At 34.1% G+C, this 25,005-nt stretch overlaps 3 pseudogenes; all 3 read left to right on the top strand.

The window, feature by feature from the left end:
* The first annotated feature begins 4,648 nt into the window (after positions 1–4,648).
* On the top strand, positions 4,649–11,304 carry LOC121780978 (annotated as a pseudogene).
* Positions 11,305–12,933: 1,629 nt separating this feature from the next.
* On the top strand, positions 12,934–17,126 carry LOC121780878 (annotated as a pseudogene).
* A 482-nt stretch (positions 17,127–17,608) lies between these two features.
* Positions 17,609–21,659, top strand: LOC121780737 (annotated as a pseudogene).
* The last annotated feature ends 3,346 nt before the right edge of the window (positions 21,660–25,005 follow it).

Here is a 25,005-nt window from a genome sequence, read left to right as displayed (position 1 = left end):
ATTTATAATTAATCGTATGACTAATATATCTAATATAGTATATTAGATAGTATGAAAATTGGGTATGCATATAATATTTTTATTAGCATTAAATTAGCTATTCAAATTTGGTCGACTAATATGGAAAATGATTGCAATCAATTTGGTAGCTGAAGAATCAAATCATGTAATTTTGATTTAATTAATCATCATAAACTATTGATGAATTATATCTTCCTGTAAATGTAATCAAATTAGTTTACGATTGTAATTTCTAATTTAACCGTTAGAATTTAAGTGAATCAATTCCTATATTGAATTCTAAATAAATCGGTCAGCTACTTTAATAAAAAGAAACGCTCCTATTAAATATTTTAAATAACCATTTAATGGAAATAGCTTAGAATTTATCCTCTTTCTGTCTATAAATATTAAACTCCATCAAACCATACGCATTACAGAAAACATGGAAATGAAAGAAAGAGAGAAACAATTCCTTTGAAATTGGCGTAGCACCACTAGAGTTCAAGGAAGCTTTCTTCTCCTTCCATAATCGCTTTCGGTATAAAAGTTTTCGATCCTATTATGTTTTACGATTAATTACGTGAAATATATGTGGTTCAAAGATCCTACATTATCAATATTCAATTATATTTTTCTTGAATACATTTATAATCAATAATTTCTTACATCTATAAGTGTGACTGAATAATTTTGATTAACCCTCATTGTTTACATAATTGCAGGAATTATATACACTGTGAATTATGGCATTAGAGGCAATTGTGTACGCATAAAACTAAAGTCATTTCATGTAAGTATGAGATTTGAAGTTTATTTCGAGAACTGATATTGAGTTGTCAACATTTCCTTCTTTTAAATTATATATCTAAAAGTTAAAAATATTACACCTTCTAAGATAATGAAATTTAATGTCTGACCACCAGTTGATCGAGAATAAGGAAGAACATGGGTTGATGCGTAGGTTGCAACAAAGGTAGATTGCAGGAGAAATGAACAGATGAATGAAGAAGAAGATGTGACATTGTGTTTTTGTTTGGTTAAGATTTCTTTTGTTTATTTAATTTGTAAGTACTTTTAAGTTTGTGCTTAGAGTTTTGAGTGTTGGGCTTGGTTTGAAAATAAATTTTATGCATAATTGTGCAAGCAATATATCTTTTTTTCTAAATGCGAGAGACATTGTGTGAATATTTTGAAATTTGTAATTTGTATCTACTTGCTTAATGGTACTTATGATTTCACTATTAATATTGTTTACAAAATGTGGTATTCATAAAGAAAGTAGTAATTGGAAGCTTTTAGTTATTTTATAAATACTGCACTTTTGTACAATTATCTTAAATATGTTTAGCACTTGATTGATTTTTAAATTTGTTTAATTTTATGTTTTGGGATTATACATTTAAATTATTTTACATGTTTGTGATTTTTAATCCTTAGTTGTATTTGATTTTAAGTAGTTAATTTAAAGTGATAAAATTAAATTAATCTGTGCATCGCACGAGGTAATTTTTTGAAGTTGTAATAGAGATCCAAAAGTATTATAGTCAAAAAAATAAATGAGACCCATATTTCTTATTAACGTTGTTTCACTATTGAAGTACACGTGTTCTTGATTATATATTGTTGTGTTTGTAGTTTTTGCATTAGATATAAAAAATATTTTAATCACTATTTATAGGTAATGAATGAATTTTTTTTATACTCGACTTTTACGCATAATAATTTCATAATATAATTTTGAAGGAAATACAATGGGTCGTGCATATAATTGCCATAAAATACTGCTATGTCTTAGTGAGGAAAGTCAAATGTTTTTCCAATTGTTATGATATATGTTTAGAGTTTATGGTTTAGGATTTAAATTTTTAAAATGAAAAGGTTTTTAAATCAAATAACATAAATGTTATTGAAATATCAAATGTTAAATATTAGAAGTGATAGTAAATTTATTTAAAAGATTTCTTCAGTTACAATATTATTAGTATTTGATTAAAATGACAAGCCAAAAGCTGAAAATCCCCAATTTAGTAGCATATGAAATGTAAATTCACACATATTTTGTTTTACATTTAAACGACATCTTGACCTTCTCAATTCCAACCGTTCTCTTTCATAATTTCCAAAATAAATATTGAATGCAAGCAAGATTTTTTTTGTTTACCGTTCACATAGCCCTGTTGTAAAGCACTTTCTTGATACGAGCATATAAACAGATTTACAGACAAGATTCAGGTAAAAAACCTCCACTATCAATAAGGATTATCAAGCAGGCCGACCCAATGTAAAATATCGAATACAGATCTAAAATACCCAAAATAGAATAAGTGATCAACAAAGTAAAATTGAACTGGGACGGAGGGAGAATTTTATTGATATTTGGCTCATTTGTTGGTCATGATGAGTGTATTTTGAATAAGTGATCAACAAAGTAAAATTGAACTGGGGCGGAGGGAGAATTTTATTGATATTTGGCTCATTTGTTGGTCATGATGAGTATATTTTAAAGTTAAGGGTTTAGGATTTAGGTTTCAAGGTTTGGGTTTTTAGTGTATAGGGTTACTATATTGCAATGAAATAAAGTTCGACTAGGAAGTGTCTCACCAGTGCAATTTTAAATTATTGCAACGTAAACGTGCTCCTGCAGTTATAACTCAACGGTTAATTCATATTTTCATAGAATTAAAATGTTTTTTAATTTTAAGTCTGATATTTAAATGTCAAGACAGTTTATTAAAATGTCAACACAAATATGTGTTGAAATTTTAATGTGCTCGTATTGACTTTTTTAAGAAAAGTCACTCTTGTGGCCATGTGGGGTTAATGTGATTGAAAAAGTATAATCCAAAGTAAGAGGATGTCGAATATTCTTTTGTTTATCATTTCACAAATTTTATTTCGCATAATGAAATAAATATGAAGAAATTAAAATGATTTGTGCATCGCACGGGCATGATACTAGTTGATTTAATAATAAACTTTTCACAGTCGTTTTTATCTTTCAAATCGTATTAAGAGTATCACAATCCCCGTGTCTATTCATCTAATCTCTACATTATTCACGGGTCTCACGCCACTTTTTACTTCCGCCTCTTCATTCAAATATAGCACGTGTAACCCTCCATCTCCAAATCATCTTATCACTATTTCAATAAAATTTAATTTTTTTCTAAATAGATATAATTAAAATTGAGATGTACTGTTATTTTTTTAATAATATCCATATTTTTATTGAAAAATCCGAAAGTTACATAACTAAAACAATTTATTTAAAGCGAAAAAACATGATTACCAAATCATAAAATTATATATTTTTGGGAAATTGAGAAAATTTTATTAATTTTGATATATATATACTTATTAAAATTTTCTTATTATTTAAAAATAATAACAACGTTAATAAAAGGCGCCCACTCGCGTGCCGGCGAGTGGACGTCACAGCCCAATCCAAGCTCTCAAAGACAAAGTGGGGGGCACATGGCGAGCTGACTCCAAAATTAATCCCCCGCGAGATTTTATGGATCTGGGAGGCTTGCAGCCCGATCTCTTAGTTATCTCGTCTCGGCGAGACGAGATACAGATGGCTAAGAGCCGAGTTGTGAATGCTCTAAAAACTGTACTCAACACTACTATTCTGTATACGCTCCTAGACTGTATACTCACAAGCTCCGTCCGCCATTAGAATCTCATTTTTTGGCGACACGAATGTTAAGAAATGTTAAGAAAAGTGAGTGGAAAAAAAAATCATTTGTTATATTAGTTTTAAATGGAATATGAGTGAAATTAGTTAGTGGAATGTGGAACCTATTATCATTTATAGTAAAAGTGAACCGAGACTTCTATTTCCAGACGGACTAAATGAAAAATGACTCCTATTCGGGGAGGGAGAGAGTATATTAGTACCAGTTACTTAACATACACCATTTAAATACGTAACGTTGATTAAATGATTAACAAAGGAGTATATTTTTTGTTCACTAATACTTAACATACACCATTTAAATACGTAACGTTGATTAAATGATTAACAAAGGAGTATATTTTTTGTTCACTGATACTTAACATACACCATTTAAATACGTAACGTTGATTAAATGATTAACAAAGGAGTATATTTTTTGTTCACTGATACTTAACATACACCATTTAAATACGTAACGTTGATTAAATGATTAACAAAGGAGTATATTTTTTGTTCACTGATACTTAACATACACCATTTAAATACGTAACGTTGATTAAATGATTAACAAAGGAGTATATTTTTTGTTCACTAATACTTAACATACACCATTTAAATACGTAACGTTGATTAAATGATTAACAAAGGAGTATATTTTTTGTTCACTAATACTTAACATACACCATTTAAATACGTAAAGTTGATTAAATGATTAACAAAGGAGTATATTTTTTGTTCACTGATACTTAACATACACCATTTAAATACCATTTAAATACGTAACGTTGATTAAATGATTAACAAAGGAGTATATTTTTTGTTCACTGATACTTAACATACACCATTTAAATACTTAACGTTGATTAAATGATTAACAAAGGAGTATATTTTTTGTTCACTAATACTTTAATATAATACTATCATTGATTCCTAAAATCGAATCAGTGTAAGATGAACTAATTCTTAATCATTTTTTTATTCGAAAAGTCTTTCAACAACTGAAACACAATTCGTAATTAATTTGGTTCGCAAATTAGGAATTTCCTTTCAACAATTGAAACACAAGTGCAGCGCGCAGGCCGCAGAACACTCACCTCTCCGCGTCCGTACAACCATGGCGGATCAGGGTTTAGACGACGATGAGTGGGGTGCCGATTTCCTAGAAGAGCTTGTCAAGTTCGAGGAAACCGTTCTCTCCACCCAGTCCTCTCGACACCACCCTTCGCTTCAGCCTCCGCAGTCTCAGACTCCTTTTCTCCCTCCCCCTCGGCGCCTGCCGCCGCCGTTGGAGCTCAGTTATTCACCTCCTCGCGAACTGTCTCAGAGAACTCCTCAGACCTTCCATACGCCTTCTGTCATTCCCGATTTTCATGACTCTTTTGCCCTTCCCGTAACCGACATTGCCAAGGAGCGCGAGCTTGGTGCACTGCAGGTTGAGATCATAATTGAATGCGCATATCTTTAATCAGGATTGTTAACGTGTATCAGTTTGTGGATTCTAAGTTTATGATGAGTTGTAGCGTAATTCGGTGTTTGTTGTCATTGCAGAAAGAGCTAAATCGTGTTTCGAAGCAGCTTAGTCACCTGGTAAATAAATTTGAAAATTGAGTTTGGTAAGTGAGGAAGTATAAGTTTGCGCTGTTTTGATTGTTGGTTGTTGGTTTCAGGAGCAGGAGTGCTCGGAGCTTAGAAAGGAAAAGGAAAAAAATTTGGAGCAGCAGAAACTACTGAATTCGAGGATTGAGGCTAAAGATGCTCAAGCTAATCCTAGAAAGAGCATGGAGATGTAAGCATGCTTCTGTAATCTCTTTGTTTATAAGTATTATATACTCCTCTCACTATGCATAAGGCTTTTTACATGCTTCATTGTCTTGCTTACTTATGGTATATGTCAACATAAAATATGTTGCTTTTGTGTTTGTGTTGGCATTGATCATTTTTATGCCGTATTCATGTCTGGACATAGCTTTTCGGGTCATTATTGTGTTAACATGTTCTCTAGTTTGGTATTAAGATTGAGAATATTCATGAATGACTTTTTTTTGTCTGGTTATAGGGATGATATCGTTTGTAACTCTTTGGATCATGGGATACCTGAAGCTCCTCCAAATGTGAAACCATATAATAAACAGCCTGGTTCGTGTGCAAAATGTAGGTGAGCATTTTCTCGAAGATCAAACAACAGGATGTGTTTTTTGATTTTGTCCAATCTCATGTGATGTTCTCAGTTTAATAATCATCCCTTTTCGTTTCTGTTCATTGGGGTGGGTTTTCTACTATTGTTGTTGATGAGTTGGTACAACAGATTGTGATACAGGAAGAGATAAAACCAATGAAGCAAGCACTTCGGCTTTACAAGAAACTTTTTGCCACTCCGAAAAGTTGTTTGGTGTGTGGAACTCAAATGACCAGAAACAGGGAAGGGTTCTAGTTGCAAAGCTTTATAAGACTTGTGAAATGGATTTTCATCTGCTGTTTGGTTACCTGAACTCCCCTATAAACGGCTCAAACATGGCCTCATCTGATCAACAGGGTCCTTTACAGACCATAGAATATGAAAAAGTCTTACATCTTTACTCTGTCTTCACCAAGGTAAATGCTCATATTTATAAAGTCCTGCTAGCATGATATCAAACTAATGATGAGTGGCTATTTTCAAGTACTCCCTCCGTCCCAACTTAATTGTCACTCTTTTCCATATCGGTCCGTCCCAACTTAATTGTCACACTTCATGTTTACCATAAATGGTAATTAGATCCCACATTACACTAACTCACTTCACTCACATTTTATTATAAAACTAATAGTATAAAAAAGTGGGTCCCACATTCCACTAACTTTTCCAACCAACTTTTCTTTACATTTCTTAAAACCTTTGCCCACTCCAAGAGTGACTATTAAGTTGGGACGGAGGGAGTATGAGCTATGCTGTCTAACTTTGGAATGCACTTTTCCCCTTATTTGTACTTATATTAAAGAGACGATCAACTTTGTCATTGTTAGCTATAACATTTCTTTATGAGTAAAATGGAAAATTAAATTCAAAGAATGATTTGAGTAGTAGTCATTTCTCATCTTCAGTCATTCAAAATTTCAAATACTCATTTGGTCACTTCATCTTTTCTCCTTGCTTGCTAAGGTAGCACATGGTGTGCGTAATTCTCTATATGTCTGGGTCATCCTTGCTGTATATCTATTTCTTGCAGATTAGTAATGATATTTTGAGACCGGAGGACTTGTTGGTAGCTTTGGTTGACCTGTGCAATCTGGAAAATGTGAGTTCACAACATATATGAAGATTTCTTAGGTGATTGCTGTTCATTTTAGAAAGTAATAGTTGGTCAAGTTACATTTCTTTTTGTACAATTGATTTTACTAATTAGGCCTTTTATATATGTTTTAAATGTATTATTGGTTTAGAATTCTGAGCCAAAATCCATTTTTAGCATTCTGATTTGTTCACTATGCCTATTACAAAGACACTATACACTTTTTATGCACTTGCATTATCAACTTAACTAAAACCCCAATCAACTTCACTTTACTATTAGTTCCCTGTTGAAACTATTAGATAGTTATCTCTTCAGTACTATTATTTAGTACTTATGTCATACAGACATCTACCTTGATAATATGATACAAAGTGGATATGCAGTCATTATTTCTCAATATAATTTTCTTTATTATGAGATACTACTATATTGAATTAATTTAATCTATTTGGATAGTGTATTATATTATATAAACAATTAGTGGGTTTTTCTCTACATTATTATTTTCACTTTTGTTTGATCAAAAGTTGCAATCGTCCATATGTTATTAGACTATGTAACTTTATATACTCTCTCCATCCCACCACAAGGATCAACTTTCCATTTTGGGTTGTACTATCACAAGTGATCAATTTCCTTTTTTAACCAAAAACAAAACTTTAACCTCCTCTTACTTTATTCTCTCTCTTACTTTATTCTCTCTTTCTTACTTTATTATCTCTTTATCTCTCTTACTTTTTCCTCTCTCATTCTTTATTCTCTCCACTTTAACTCAATATATATCATTTTCTTAAATCCCATGCCCAAAAGAAATCCATCACTTGTGGCGAGACTCATACTCCCTCCGTCCTTGAAAAGTAAAACTTTTGAAATCACAATTGGTAAAAGAGAGAGAATGAAAAAGTGATTGAAGTATTGTTAGTGAATAATGGGTCCCACCTCATTAGAGAGAAAAAAGTTTCATAAATTAGAAAGTTTCTATTTTTAAGGGACGGACCACAATGGATATAGTTTCTATTTTTAAAGGGTGGAGGGAGTAGTAATCTTCACGATTCATGTTATAAGTAGAAGCTTCATGATTCATTTACATGATTATTAAATCTATGGTGGCATGCATGGAATGTTTTCCATTTGCATTTCTTTTGCTGAGCCAAAGTCCATCCATGTGCAGGTTTTTATTGTCCGTTGGTCACTTCGTGTTTTACACAAGGTTTTGAGTGATTCCTCAAGTATGGAAAAGGAGTTTGGTGAAAGGTTCGAACAATATGAAATAATCTCTTTGTAATTTCTGCACTGATTTTTATAGATTTCTTCATAACTAAGTCAAGCAGCCATTTATACTTGATTTTATATATATATATATATATATATATTCTCAATATAATCAGCAATAGGGACACTTTCTGTTTAGTGATTCTCAAAATAAATAATACTACAAAATTGTGGACCTAATCATTGTCCTTATAAGTAAGAGGGTTACATGATTATGATATTTTTACTTTGGTTAGTAAGAAAATCGATGTTCATTATTAATTTATGATCAAAATGTGGATACAAAGTATACTCAAGTTGAAAAATTAATGATTCTTATAATTTTCTTTCTTATTTTTCTTAGGTATATAATGCTACTTAGCTGAAAAAGTGATTGTAATTACTTCAAACATTTTGTTCAAATGAGATGTTCAAAATCAGATTTTTTGTATACTGCTGCAGATGTAACCAAGTTATGGAAAATGCTTTATCACATATATAAAATGCAGTAATATGTCCTTGTTACATCATGCCTATTGCCATTTGAACTGCAGTATTAACCAGTTGCAGTCATATGTCGTTGTCATGTTATGGCATTTAGACAGAGCTTCCTATTTGAAGATGTTCCCTCCTTTCAAGCCTCGTGCTTGAATCTTCGCTGTATAGTTTCTTCTTCTTCCTCCCAGAAAAGTGAAACGATAAAAAAATGATTGTCTCAGGCCTTAATGTTCTTTTCTACTTTATTTTGATTTCTCGAGTGTACTGTTCCAGGGAAAATGTTACAGTGGAAGAATCCATCTCTAGAAATGCTGAATCAGATACAAATGGATGTCGTGCGGAGGAAGAATGCTTAAACCTTTGCAAATATAGTAGATATGTTGAAGCAGGGCCAAATTCCATCTGCACCGAAATTGGCTAATGCTAAACCCTCTGGTTTTAATGGGTTTGCTAATCATAGCTGTGTAGCATCTGTGTCTGGAGCCTATCAAGTATCTTTACTTGAACGTATGTGCACAATTGCGACTAAAAGCAATGATGAACTAGTAAGACGCGAGGCACTTTCAGTCATGAATCTAATTCTTATGAGACATAATGCCTATTTGGAGAGAGACAAGTAAGTACTCTTTTGCTGGGTACAATCATTTTGTTGCTTATGTAACATTCTGAATTGAGGCCTCTGGAACAGGTTTGCCGGGGAATCTGTGTTTCATACTTTATCTCAATTATTGAGGAAGGAAGCTGGATTCTCTGTGCAAGACCAAGCTGTTCATGCTCTTTATCTGCTATGTAATTGTGAGTTTCTATATTTGGCTCAAAAGCAAATTGTAACCAGATAAATAAATTTGATTTGCTAATCAGAACATTTTCTTGTAGTTTCTTTGAGCATTCTGTGTTTATTTTATGTATGGAAAAGGATTTTCTGAACTTTATAGTTAATACTACGCCTTACATAATTATGACTCAAGATATGCGCCAAACCTATATACTTATTCACACACTTTTTTGGGAGATATTTATGCATCTTGTTTCTGTACTCATCTCTAAAGCAATATATCAATTTTGGTTTATTTGTCTCAATGTACATTTCCTGGAATCAGAAGTTTTTATTGATAATTGTTTCTCTTGCTGTATTTTAATAGGTCCCAAAGTTCTAGCTATGATCTCTTCTTGCTTAAAAGAGGATGGAGATCTATCGTACTCTAAGGATATTAGTGGCAACAATTTCCCAAGTTTTCAAGTGTTAAATGAGATCTTAATCGGCTTAGCACATTGTGTAGCTTGCTGTGGGAGTGCTACTGCTGAGGTAAGCTGATCTTTGGGAAATAGTATACTATTCTAAAGCTGCACGATAAGAAACTAGATTATTGGATATTCACTGCTCACCTGGTTATCATCTGACCAGTTATTTGACTCTGCTTGGTGGGTGCTTTTGTTCTCCTTGCTGCATGCGGTTTAGATTTATCAGAATGAACAGTTCGGTCTCCTAACCTGTACTTTTAATGGATCATATATCTAAATTCTGCTTAACTTTCAGGAAATGAAGCTTCGAAGAAATGCTATATCTTTTCTAGCTTTACTAGGTTCGTCAGGAAAATCCGGATTTGAGATTTTACTAAATCATAGGCTCCCAAAGGGCTCCAATTTCCTTGCCGTCATAATGCAAAGCATATTATCAGATTTGGACCTTCAGGAATCAAAGTCTGCTAGAAGATCCAGCATTGTCCTGGAACAGTAAGTTTCTGCATTCAACCAAGTACAACTATATTTATTAATTCCATCAGGAATTCTTTTTTATGTTTTCTGACTGTAAATTGTAGCCTCTATAATTCATATTTGTACGTTTAATACAGTCTATTCACTGATGTTTCGTCACCATAATATGCTGATTTAGGGCTCAAAGAACTTGTTCTGCCAGTGCTTCATTGAGGATGGTCTCCTTTTTCTGATGTCAAGTTCTTTTGTTTACCTTTCATCTGTCATGTATAATATTTTTGTTGGTTGTAAGTCCAATTGCTCTTTGGTCATCTTACATAAAATGAACATATTCTTAGCTTCCAGTACCAGGGTCATAAATTTTTGAAGTTCCGTAAGAATAAGCAACTCCTCAGAGTTCATAATATTTTAAGTTTGTGTAGTCTTTTACTCCTACTATTTATTACGAACTATGTTTGTGACAAGTTGCTTATGCTTTTCGACTAAATCCTTCCGTTTTGCGACTGAATTTTCATTTCTGCAGAAGTTTGGTGATACGAGAGGCGCTGATCCTCTTGAATAGACTTGTGTCTCATCCTCAATATTCCATCTCGGTTCTGAATGCCCTGACAGCAACGAGAGACGCAGCAAGCATGGCCGTGGAGTTTGCTAACCGGTTAACCCATAAAGGCAAGTTACTGTGGCAGGACGATAACACTACGAAGCAAACTAGAGAATCTGAAATTTTGGAGTTGGCTCGCGTCTTCAAAAGAAGAGTCTTTATTTTTTTAGGAGAGAGTGTTTGTGATGGATGAAACATGAAATTGCAGTTGTAGAGATCTTTTTTGGCAGATGAGGGCAAATGTTATCCTTTGCCCTTAAATGTACGAGGCTTTTATTAGAGCATCTCCAGTAAAACTGGACGTCAAATAGTCTTCACATAGCCTTCACACTGCCACATCATCAGCACTATAATTCTGATGCCACATCAGCTTGCCACATCAACTGGACATCAAATAGCCCTCACATAGCCTTCACACTACCTATCCACATCACTAATAACAATTATATAATTTAATTTACACTCGTATCACATACGGAATGTAATTTACGAGATAAATACATTTAAATTGAATAATACTATTAAATTTCAAAAAGTACAATAATTTAAAACTGATGGCCGGACCGACGCCCTGACACTGCTCATTGAAAAGGGGCGACGAGTTGAGGACGTTTAGGTCGTTGTTCGAACCGGCTATCTCAAAATACGCATGCCAAATCCACAACCGGTAATCAGCTACGGCCTCGAGGATCATCGGGGGATTTTTTCCCTTGTAGCCGGTCGTGTAAAACCCCTTCCAGGCAGCGGGACAGTTCTTCCACTCCCAATGCATACAATCTATGCTGCCTAACATTCCCGGGAACCCATGCTGATCCCCGTGCATCCGCAGCAGATTCCGGCAATCTTCGGGGGTAGGCTTTCGGAGATACTGATCACCGAATACTTCGATCACGCCCTGACAGAAATACTTCATACATTCGATGGCAGTCGTCTCACCGATGTGGAGGTATTCGTCCCACATGTCTGCCGCGGTGCCGTAGGCTAACTGCCTGATTGGCGCAGTGCACTTTTGAATAGGGGTGTGGCCGGGTCTGCCAGCCGCATTGTGTTCAAAGCGCGTATATATAGTGTTTTCAAAAGAAAAAAAAATAATAAAATCTGACTCCGGTTTGACGCCGATCCGGGACCCACAATGGCGCCGTGAGGATCGGCGTCGGAACTGGCGTCATCGCGCGAATCGGCATGGCCACGCCGATTTTGACGCCGATTTCGCCGACGCCGGTTCCAATGGTTCGGCGTCGGCGAAAATCGGCGTCGCGATTTTGACGCCGGCATTGGAGATGCTCTTATATGATCACCCACGGCCATTTTCCCATCGGCTTGGCTTGCTACTCCTTTTTGTCGGATGTTTATAACTCGAGCTTCTTGTCATATTCTTATGCCTCATCTTGCTTGGCTATTCAAACCTTGTGGAAATACTATGACTTGATCGAAATTTTGGCAGCCTGGTGTTCGATTTTTTTGCTATTCGATTTTCTGTGTTCAACTTGGTCACCGAAGTAGGTCGCTGACCGTCTAGTGCTATGTTTAAAAAAATAATACGACTCCACTATATTTGATGGAATAACTTGATTATTTTTTTGAACTCGTAATTGGATTTATAATAACGGTAAAAAAGTCAGCTTTGGATTTTATCTACATTGTTATTCGAAATTTAAAAAAATCTTAGTAGGAAGAAAAAAGTGGTCAAAACGGCGTTATAAAACTCATTTCATTAGAGAGAGAATTTATTACAAATAAATGGAGATTAATTTTCAAATAAAAACCAAGTAGAATAACAAGACTATTTTTTTTTAACAGACAGTGCTACTAACTTTAAATTTCGTTTTAAAGTGAGAAAATGCAATAACATAAATATAGCAGTAGCTGATATTGACCTATATTTCCTATTCTATAATTTTTCTAATCAGATTTTAAGTGCTAGAAAATTTATTTGCTAATTAGTTAAATTCGAGTTGAATATATGCAGGAATTGAGTTAATTCCAAAATATGCATAATATTTCCATTTTGTCCCGCCTCGCAATAAAGAAGCACATTCACGACTGTCACTTCTCTCTTTCTCATTCTCTCGCTTTACCATCAAGACATCATTCCTAATTTACTACTCCTTGGGAGTTTAGGCGCAGCAAGAGTCGGTGGTTATGAATCGGGGAAACGATCCCAATCCGTTTGATGAGGAAGAACCTGAAGTCAATCCATTTTCGGTAACCGCATTTCCAAATTATTCGGATCTGCCTAAATATAACATTACATTCGTCAATTTCTTCAATGTTGCTTATTTCTAGTGTTTGTAGAAGTTGTGATTATTTGGTTCAGATCCGATGCCTACGGCTCTATTCGTTCGGTTAAATCTGAATTAATTGGAGGAGTGACTCTATACGAAATTAATATGAATGCTGTTTTTGTTATCATTATTTCTAATCAACGGTTGCGTAAATCGATTTTGGATTTATCGCTAATTAATTATTGTATGGTTTTTTAGTGTAAGGTAGCATATGACACTGAATTTGATTAGAAATGGTTTTAATTCTCAAAATTTTGCACATCTTTGAAACGGATGGAAACATCTTGGCCTAAATTCTGATAACATATCTCAATATCGCTAGTAAAACGTTTTAAATTCCTTTTCCTATCTCCTAAGAGAAATAGAAAAGACTAGACCACAACAAAAGTAAGGTATCTTTTGACTGCATTTCTGATGTTCTTAACCAGTCTAATTCTTACAAATGAGAAGAATGATGTTGTAGTATGACATATTTTCCATTTGTTTGATTCCAAAACCGAGTTTCTCAATGGTGAAAGATGCTTCTAAAATATAAAATACAAGGCAAGTATTTGGTTGGTGATGCTTCGGCTGACCCAGGCACCCTCTGGATCCGCCAGTGAGCTTGACAGAGTCTCATTTTACCTGATGCATACCATAAATATTATGACTTCTTGTGGTTGATTTGAAATGTTTGTTGATACTCATTACAAACTTCTCCAGTTATCCATGTGGCCTCGACCAACCTAATATGTTTTTTTTTCTTTTTCTCCAGAATGGCGACAAGTCAAAATCTCGCATTCCCAATGTGGTTTCAAGTGCACTCGGTTTTGGTCAGAAACATGAAGCCACTGTAGATATACCATTAGATGCTATGAATGTAATCTTTTTTAGAAGTATACGTTTACCCATGTCTTCTCTGTCATTATGAATTTTTATCGTAACTCTGTTGCCTAATATTTCAGGATTCAAAGAAAAAGGAGAACGAACTTGCCGCATGGGAAGCAGATTTAAAGTAAAAAGAGAGGGTAAGTTTTAGTTAGGTTATATTACAGCAAGCGGATTCCAAATGTTTCAGAAACCTTCTGATCATATTTATTATGTTGCCCAAATTTGGCCATACATACTATGTATATTAGGGTTGTAACATCAGTGTCTATTTGCATTACATCAGATTTTATGCAATATTTGTATCTGACTAAAAATACCCAACGTGATCTGTCTTTTCTATACAAGAAAATGAACTAAACAGACAATTCATGATGACTATCCATTTAACTGATGTAGGTAGTTATAAATGTCAAGAGTATTATTTTGGTCATAGACTTTACTTCTTGAACTGGATGACTCTTAATCTGCAAAAGCCATTGACTTGAGCTCTTTATTTCGGGTGTTTGTGTGCTGCCATATCTTTACGCCATTGTAATCATGCAAATAAAAAAAGTACTTATTGGCTTTTGTCCTGCAGGAGATTAAACGGAGAGAAGATGCTGTTAACAATGGTAATCTATAAGATCAGGGCTAACAGACTTGTTATTTTTTTGTTCTTATGTTTCTAATACATTTAGCAACACTTCCATTCAGCTGGTGTTCCTGTCGACGATAGAAACTGGCCTCCATTTTTTCCCATTATCCATCATGATATAGCCAATGAAATACCAGTTCATGCTCAGAAGTTACAGTATTTGGCTTTGCAAGTTGGTTAGGTGGGTATGCTCTTCTTGTTATAAAATGACACATTCTATTAAAGTGTGGTATGGGTGCAATTTGTATCCTTGCAAATAGTTTGGTTTGAACTGCACCATAGTTTGGCTTAGACTTTTAAAATATTGAATTATACCGCTGTTTCAAATTCGCCAAGTACCTTGTTTTCAGGATAAAGTGTAGCTGTCTGTTGGTAACTGCATTTGGCTCATGTAGCTTGCTCATTATTAGTTTCTTGTTTTCTAAAAAGAACTGATCAGCTCAATGTTATTCCATAGCCTATTGTATGACTTTGGTTTCAACTCTGATTTTTGCTGGAGTAATTACCTTATCTTTGTGCATTTTTGTTACAGGGATTGTACTTTGCCTTTTATTTAATGTTGTTGCAGTCACCATTTGCTGGATAAAGGGTGGTGGTAAGTGTGTGAATGTGTGCTTTAACTTTGTAGGTTGCCAATTTGGAGGTTATAGTCTAATGTAAGAAATGTCATTTACTGTGCCATAATCTATGCCCTAATGGGATGCCCCCTCTCATATGTGCTCTGGTACAGGCCTTTGTATCGTGCAATGAGGTACTTGAAATCTGTTTTTTTACTACTCTCTGCAGACTCATAGCATATTGGAATTAATTTCTCTTGACATACTTCTGGTTCCCATCCTCAGGACTGATAGTGCACTGAAGTTTGGGTGGTTTTTCATGTGCTATATGGTATGCTTGGATGTTGCACCTTGATATTATGTGTACATGTCTATATGATGATCTTTCATGTGCTATATGGTAGATTGTCCATATTGATGATCTTTGATTCCATTACTTTACAGTTTCACATTGGTTTCTGCATTGTTGCTGCAATTGCACCTCCAATCGTCTTTCAAGGGCAATCATTAACGTAAGCAATTTCAATTTTCTTGTAAATCTTTCATCTGAAGCAGAGCTTATTATAGCATTTATTTATTTGTTTTCTCTTATTCTTTTGTTTGCTGTCTCTCTCAGTGGCATCCTTGCAGCTGTTGATGTGTTTTCGGACCATGTCTTAGTTGGGGTGAGTTTTCCTTTGCTACTTGTGAGTTGTACGACTTGTGAGTCCTGTATAATTTTCTGCATTCTCAAAGATGTTATAATTAACTTAGTGGACATTCCTGGTGCATTCTCATTGAGATGTTATAATTCTCTGCATTCTCATAGAGATGTTAATTTTGGACAGAATTAATTCCAATTTATGATTGCCTGTAACATTAGCATGGCAGGATTTCCCCATTGTATATATTTCTTTTACTTTTGCTGAAGAAGAGAAGAAGAAGGCGAGGGAGAAAAACAGTTAGATTTACATACGGATAGTAACTATTCCGAACTTCTTCTTGGATATGATGCACGAGCAAGTGACGGCTAAAGTCATGCATATATATAATGTTACCTTCGTCGTGCATGCAATTTCTTTAGGAATCAATCTGTTTATACTTTATGCTTTTTCCCCAAACTAGTTCTTTGTATTAAAGATGATAAGGAGATAATAGATATAGAGAAGAATCTTAAGTTACTGGCAGAAGAAATCTCTATTTCCTAGATTCAGTTAACGATCGTTGTGTATCATTTTATGTGTCACAGTCCTAATTATTTAATGATCCATTCTGTTGCAGATCTTTTACCTGATTGGGTTTGCATTCTTTTGCTTGGAAACACTGCTCAGCTTATGGGTACTCCAGGTAAGACTCATGCTATATTTTTATGAATTTCTGTGATACAACCGAATTTCATTAACGCAGGACGATGCATATTAATTCGATGATTCCACTATATATATATATGTTGAGTGTGTGTCCTCTTAGTATTACTTGCATGATGCAATGAAATCTGAAACTCTTCTACAAATAGCGAATAGAGACGTTTGTCGTCTGTAACCATTTATTGATCTCTCTCTTCTCCCCCTTGCAGAAAATATATGCATATTTCCGGGGACAGAAATGATAGTAGTACTATATCGGAAGTCATCCAAGGGCTGTATCCCTGCTTGGTTGATTCCACCATTTTTGTATCAGATTCTATTACTCTTAGGATGTAGAGAAACTACACTAAAAGTTGATTTCAATATAAACTTTTTATGCTACTCTCCACAAAATTTATACCGGTATTGTATTTATTTCGGTTTTACTACTACTTTAGAGTTTTTTTTTATAGTAAGACCTATCAATTCTAATCGTAGATTAGAAAATCAACAAAATGCAAATCAGAACTTACTCTCTTTGTCCATGAAAAATGGGTAAAGAAGTGATGACCGACTTGTTTAATAAAATTTTACTAGATTTTTGTTGGAGTATTATTTATGTACATAACAGTAAGGAATAAGTTCTAGTAGTAAATGAGGCATATTACGACGGACATGAAATATGAGATAAATATTCACGGGAGAGAATATTGTATTATAGTAAACCACATAAATTAAACTGCATATACATAGTAGAAACAATGTTGAAATTCAGATGGAAGTGGGATCATGAAAGGTCCATACTCCCCATATCCTCACACCCCTCATACCTTTGCAACCCATCACCTCATCGCCACGTGGCACCCAAATATCCGAACTTCAAGATATCACCATTCCCTACATTTATCACAAATATTAAAATTCAAAACAATTGCCCAGGTAGTAAATTTGAGAAATGACAAATTGACAAAAAACACCCCAAGAGAAATCAACACTTCCCACCACATAAAACACCAAGAACACCCTCCTATCCTTGCCATAAAATTTCACACTCACCACACACCATCCCCTCCCTATATATCTCCCATTTTTTCATGTAAACCAAGAAAGAGGAGAACCATTAGCAATGGCAGTCTCCACTATATACTCACTCAACTCAATCTCCACACCACCAAAACCCCACTCCCCCTTCTTCCCCCAAAAACACATCCTCTCTTCACCACCACCACAAAAGACCCCTCAGCGGTCGGCGCTCCACTCTGATATCATGCTCTGCCGAGGACAAGACCGTCGTGATCGGCCTAGCCGCCGACTCGGGGTGCGGGAAGTCCACCTTCATTGCGGCGGCTGACCTCCGTCTTCGGAGGAGCAGCCGAGCCCCCGAAAGGCGGGAACCCGGACTCGAACACGCTGATAAGCGACACGACGACAGTGATATGCCTGGACGACTACCACTCACTGGACAGAACCGGACGGAAGGAGAAGGGCGTAACCGCACTGGATCCCAGAGCGAATGACTTCGATCTAATGTATGAGGCAAGTCAAGGCGTTGAAGGATGGGACGGCTGTTGATAAGCCAATTTACAACCACGTTAGTGGTCTACTGGACCCGCCGGAGGTAATCAAGCCTCCCAAGATCCTCGTTATCGAAGGCTTACACCCAATGTGAGTATTCCTTATCCATAATTCTATGGTTTAGGAATTTTGCTTTTGTCCATGTCAGCATCTCTGCTTCTGACCCATGCACTCTTTATCAACGATAAATCCAATCTTATCATTTTCTCCACTTTAACTATTTATCATCATTTTTATAATATAAAATGAGTACATAAAATTAAAAGTGATTACTAATGTGGTACGGAGAGAATAGTCAACTAAATCATGAAATTTCATTTGGTCAATTTCGTAAGAAAAGAAAATGGAAAGTTAAATAAAGAAATTTCAATTTTTCCTTTAATGTCACATTTCTGTATAAAAAGATGTCTTTTGGTAATGCATAAACAAGGTCGTTTCAATAAACTAATTCTTTATATTTACCTTTCTTTATGTATTCTATCTTATTTTAAAAAATCGCTATTTGAAATATCAACAAAATATTTATGATTAGATATTTCACTTTCATAGTTTGTGAGACAGGTCAAAATTTTATCAAATTTATAATTAAAATGACTAGGATTTTTTGAATGAAAAAACTAATACGTTTTTGAGTTGTGATCAAAATAAAATTAAGAGGGAACCTCTTTTTTAGTACACCAACAGTCCCAAATGAGCAAATTTGGTCCGTAACACTTCATAATATCTTTTAAGGTCCATCAACTATAAGTTAATATCAATTCAACTACTTTTTTGGCTATTTTCAATATTTTCATGACCAAAGTACCCTTAAGGCAATTAAGGGCAATTCAATCTATTTATTCATCAACTTTTTTCTTTTTTCTAATTTATTTGGGATTAAGTTTAATAGATTCTTATACTATTATTACTAATATATACCATACCTTATTGAATACTATGATATTACTTTCTAGTGCTAGTTAGTACTTTTATATGATTACATTCTCAATTATTTAAATAAAACTAAGATAAATATTTTATTTAATTAATCTCGTAATTTTATTAACTGAAAATTTACGTTAATCATAATATATAATATATACTACATTGAAATAAAAAATTTAATAAAGTAGAAAAAATATGATTCACGAATAGTCAAGGGAATAGATATGGGAATTATGAACAGTTCATGATGTTGTAAATTGACCTAATGATAATATTAAGACGCGACATTATGAGCTTAAACAATTGATAGCAACTATTAATTTTTTATTTAATTAAACAATCATAAATTTAAATTAATCATATATTCAACTAAGATGTCATTGTCTTTTTTATTAAATTGATTATTGATAATTTCAACTATTTTTTTAGACTACAATTACTACTTAAGAGTAGATAAAACTAAAACTTAGTTCTTTGAATTATTTAAGATTCTATGTATGTTAATAATTTTTATTTTATTTTAATTATCAATTTTGTATTGTACTTAAAATAACATATTCTATGTATAGCTTTAAGATTGAAAAATTAATTATTCCATCTATATAAATTTGAACTACTTTTATATACAAATATTGTATAAGTATAATGTTTACATATATTTATATCTAGGTTATTTCACTATTAATATTAAATATAGTACAATGATTTAAATATTACAAATAAGTAAAACTAAACGTAAATAATTAATAGTAATGGAATATTACTATCATTAAGATATTTTATATTGAAATTAAAATTAGAGGGAACATATTTTTTTGTACATCAACTATCCCAAATACATACTACTACTTTAATGAAAATGAGAGGGTAAATAGATCGAATTGCCCTCATTGGCCTTAAGTGTACTTTTGGTCATGAAAATATTGAAAATAGCCAAAAAGTAGTTGAATTGATATTAATTATAGTTTGATGGGACCTTAAAGCTATTATGAATGTTACGGAACCAAATTTGCTCATTTGAAGATAGTTGGTATACTAAAAAGAGGTTCCCTCTAAAATTAATTCCTAATGAAAAATTGCAGAACCAAAACAGGAAAGTTACTTTTCAGAATCATTTTAGTCCATTTAGAAAATTCGAATTAGAAAAACATGGGGTGATCATATCAAAGTATAAGTTTCTTAAATGAGCAAAAAAAATGTTATCTAAAAATGACCTCAATGATCTCCATTGTTTTATAAATTAGAATTTTCTAAAATGAATTTAAGATTGAATTTTACATATATCATAATCCTATATTTTTTTGTGTACTAGCTTCTAAAATTAGTTTTATATCATAATCCTATACGTATTTTTTTTGTGTACAAGTCTTCTAAAATTAGTTTTATGTTATGTGTGAAGGTACGATGAACGTGTTAGAGACACTCTTGGACTTTAGTATTTACCTTGACATCAGCAATGAAGTCAATTTGCATGGAAAATTCAGGTAATTTTCCCCTAAATAGGAAAAAAAAAGCAAACCTTGATCATAATTTTCAAGTAGGTAATTTTGGCATGATGAATGGTGCAGAGGGACATGGCTGAAAGAGGGCACAGCCTTGAAAGCATCAAGGCCAGCATTGAAGCCCGAAAACCGGACTTCGATGCTACATCGGTAAATAACCCTAACAACTTCCTCTGCCATCTTCACAAAACACACATTCAATAGATGGTGATGTTGATGATGATCTTGAACTAAAATGCAGATCCACAGAAGCAGTTCGCGGACGCTGTGATCGAAAGTGTTGCCAACGCAGCTGATCCCGGACGACAACGAGGGCAAAAGTTTGAGAGTGAGACTTATAATGAAGGAAGGTGTCAAGTTCTTCAACCCTGTCTACCTCTTTGATGAAGGCTCCACCATTTCTTGTGATTCCCTGTGGAAGGAAGCTCACTTGCTCCTACCCCGGCATCAAATTCTCCTACGGCCCCGACACTTACTACGGCCAAGAGGTATGTATGCATCCCTTCATTTCCAACCTTGTTTCATCTTCTACCATTTATGAGATGATGGAAAATCTTATGTTTGTATTGAAATTTGTAGGTTTCTGTGCTGGAAATGGATGGGCAGTTTGACAGACTGGATGAGTGATCTATGTGAGAGCCATTTGAGCAACCTTTCGACCCAAGTTCTATGGAGAAGTGACGCAGCAGAATGTTGAAGCATGCGGATTTCCCTGGGAGCAACAATGGACGGGGCTTTTTCCAGACCGATCGTTGGGTTTGAAGATCAGAGACCTCTTCGAGCAGATTGTGGCGACCAGGGCGGCTGCTCCCCTCGCAGCTACAAAGGCATGACGAGTTGAGATAAGTGTTGGTGTTGTCTGTTTGTATTTTCTATCTGAGTTCAAACTCTGTGGAGGCTTGTAACATAGAGAAAACGACTTTGCACATATTTGAAATGCAGGAATCCTATAATCATAACACATCAATCAAAATATTGATTTTATCAAAAGAGTTCAATAGATTGGGAGAAGCAGCCTTAGATCAAAATAAAGAGTATAAACAGCAATCAACACAACGTTTAACCATCCGACAATATAAACAAACAAACACTAATTCATAATCATTCAGATTTATACTACAACAGGATTGACGCCAGAAACGTTCCCACCCTAAAACAAAGATTCGAAATCCAACTGACGCAGTATCAAGTCGCCGAGGTCGATCCCATCTCCCCGATTCTGCAGATTTCACCACAGCCCTTTCTTCAGATGCGATTTTGTTTGGAACAACGACCCGGAATTTCGATCCGGAGAATTAGGGTGTCATCGCGATTTCTCTGAGAAAATGCCATTCCTGGACATGGGGTGAAGAGAAAATGGTGGCGATTGGGGCGAGAAGAGAGGGAAATGGAGGAAGTTGCAGACACCTAGTTTATTCCGGGAATTTTTTCTTTTTAAACTTACAGTTTTTGTTCGTTGCTTTTGTGTGGTCCCTTCACTGGGTATTAAACTCTGCTACTTGGCAAATTTTTTTAGAATGTCCTATTTGATTTTTAAATAACTATTATCTCGTTATACTATTGAATCTTTTTTAGGTTAGAACAAAAGTGCCAATTAGTTAAAAAAAAGCGTTTTTTTTTCTACCAAGATTATGATTATCGTTAACTACGTGACTGATATTGGCTCCTAAATAAAAAATAAGCATGCACAATCCTTCCTATTGTTTTTTAAATTTATTTAAATTATAAAATTATCACTTTTTATGCTTGTATGATTATTTAATTGGTTTTTATATATATAACTCGTGTAATTCTCTAAAAAAATACTTGGTGCTTGTAATTTGAAAATCACAGTGTATGCTAGCTTCAAATTTCGTACTAGAATTTTGTTATTATCAAAGAAGTATCTTCTCTGCAATAAAAAAAAATATCTTCTCTAAATGTTGATCACCAAACTGTTTGACATGATCATTCGACTCATAACTCATTCCCTAACAAAGTAAAATTTACAATCAACACATATTCTAAGATATAAGTAAAACATGATTAGATACAATATTACATATACATACTATAGTTAAAGAATCATATTGACTAAGATTACGGGTTTTTTTTTCCAATTATTGAACTCTATATGCCATTCTTAAAAAAGAATAAAATAAATAAGAGTCGTCGTTACGTGTGGACACAGTATGCATACAAGTTTATTTAGGTTTTATGAATGTGGTGTGCTAATTTCGATGCAAATATTATAGTTTGATGCGTAGATTATACCTAATATAGATTATTCCTCACACTCTGTAAATTACAGTATATACATAGGACTCATTTGGTCGTGGTTGCGTTAGTGTACTAACTAATTTATAATAATAACTAATAATTTTTAATTTTTTGTATTAAAATTATCAACACAAAGATATAATTATCCATACAACATGTAAATTTAAATATTAACATAAAGACATAAGTTTATCAACACAAAAAGATTGATAAATTTATATCTTTGTGTTGATATTTTTAACATACAAAATTGATATTTAGTTATTAGTTATTATAAAAACACACACTATAATTGATTAATTGTTTTATGTCCAACTTTCAAGGGTCCACTATAATTGATTAATTGTTTTAAAATAATACTCCATGAGCAACTTGCATAAATTACTAAAAGAGAATAGAATTAATACCTCACGTTATGTTGCTTTTGGTAGAAAAAAAAATAAACATTCCACTTTGCAAGTTCAATGATGTCTTTATATCTCTCTTTTTTTCCATTCCTTTACCTTTCTCATTTGAATACATAAAAAATGACAACTTTCTAGGCTTTTGTTATACAAAAGAACATCCTATTATAAAATAATCATGTGTTAGTTGTTACAGAATTGATTTTTTTTTTAATGAAAATGAACTTAAAAAATATTCCAGATAAGCTTTGGGATCATGAGCTAATCTAAACTACGTTAACTCATAGTCAACCAAGCTTTGTCATCTGCAATAACCCAAAATCGCGGCGAACAATCAGCGATTTGCCATGATCAACCACCGCCTCCCCGCGGCGGAGCACCGCCAGAAAATCAAGAAACCCACTCCCCAAAAAAAAAGAAGAAAAGAACCTTTTCACACTTTGTCAACTCTACAAACCCAGAAATCATTGCGCCACCTCCACTAATAAACAAGGCACAATCACGAGCACAAACCAAAACCAGACATTTCCAATCCCATCTTCTAAAATTCTTCTCTCTCAGTTACCAAATCCAAAAGCAACAAAAAAATTCGTCACTGGTCCCAAAATTCCACACGACACATAAGCATGAGCAAATTTCTATATACTAATAAATTCCACCTAAAAATAAACTAGCCATTACCATCATGACCCACTACTACTATAATCAATGTGCACAGATTGTATACATCCCATTAACTAGCCCTTTTCCAGAGCATAAAGACAAGGAAACAAGCCACCAAAAACACAATTTTTTCAGCAAATGAGGTGTTGTGTTTTGTGATTGTGCCATTAACAGCAATGGATAACCAAAACAGCATCTTTCATTTGCTACACCTTTGATAAAGTTCTGTTACATGACTTTCTACTAACTACCCACTTTTCTTCTACTTCCTTCCTTTCCCTTTCAAAAGATCACTTTTTTTTGTGTGTGTGTTTGAGTTGAGGAAATGGCGAGTCTTGGGGATATAGGGGTGTCGGCGCTGATCAACATAATCGGCGCCTTCACATTCTTGCTGGCCTTTGCCTTGTTGAGAATCCAGCCAATCAACGACAGAGTTTACTTTCCCAAATGGTACATTGCTGGGAGAGGACCACCCCAGGAGCTGGGGGGTGGTGGTGGGCAAATTTGTCAATTGAATATCATGACTTACTTCACCTTTCTCAACTGGATGCCTCAGGCGCTAAAGATGAGTGAGTCTGAGCTTATTAGCCATGCTGGGCTGGATTCTGCTGTTTTCTTGAGGATTTACACTCTTGGGTACTTGCAATTTTCCTTCTTTTCTGATTAAAGATCTTGTGATGAAGTTTTCCAATGATGAAATTTGTAATCTTGAGTTGATTTTGTGTTTTTATGGTTTCGATCTGTGGTCTTGCCAAAGTTTTCATCTTTTTTGTGTGCTCTGGAGTGGCGAGACTTTTTTACTTCATATCAGAAATGTATGATTTCTGTATAAAAATTTCTTCTTTTTACAATTTTGTAATTTAATGGTTTATTATACTGGTGGCTTAGTGCATCTTCAGAATTCAAGAAGAAGCTCATATGATTTGAGGATTGATTCTTAAGATTCTTTTGAAGTTGATTTTTACTTCATATAGTATGTAGGAAAGA

The sequence above is a fragment of the Salvia splendens genome, chromosome 20, assembly GCF_004379255.2.
Source record: "Salvia splendens isolate huo1 chromosome 20, SspV2, whole genome shotgun sequence".
NCBI lineage: Eukaryota > Viridiplantae > Streptophyta > Magnoliopsida > Lamiales > Lamiaceae > Salvia > Salvia splendens.
The sequence above is the reverse complement of the archived record's forward strand: the minus strand, read 5'-3'. Positions and strand labels throughout refer to the sequence as shown.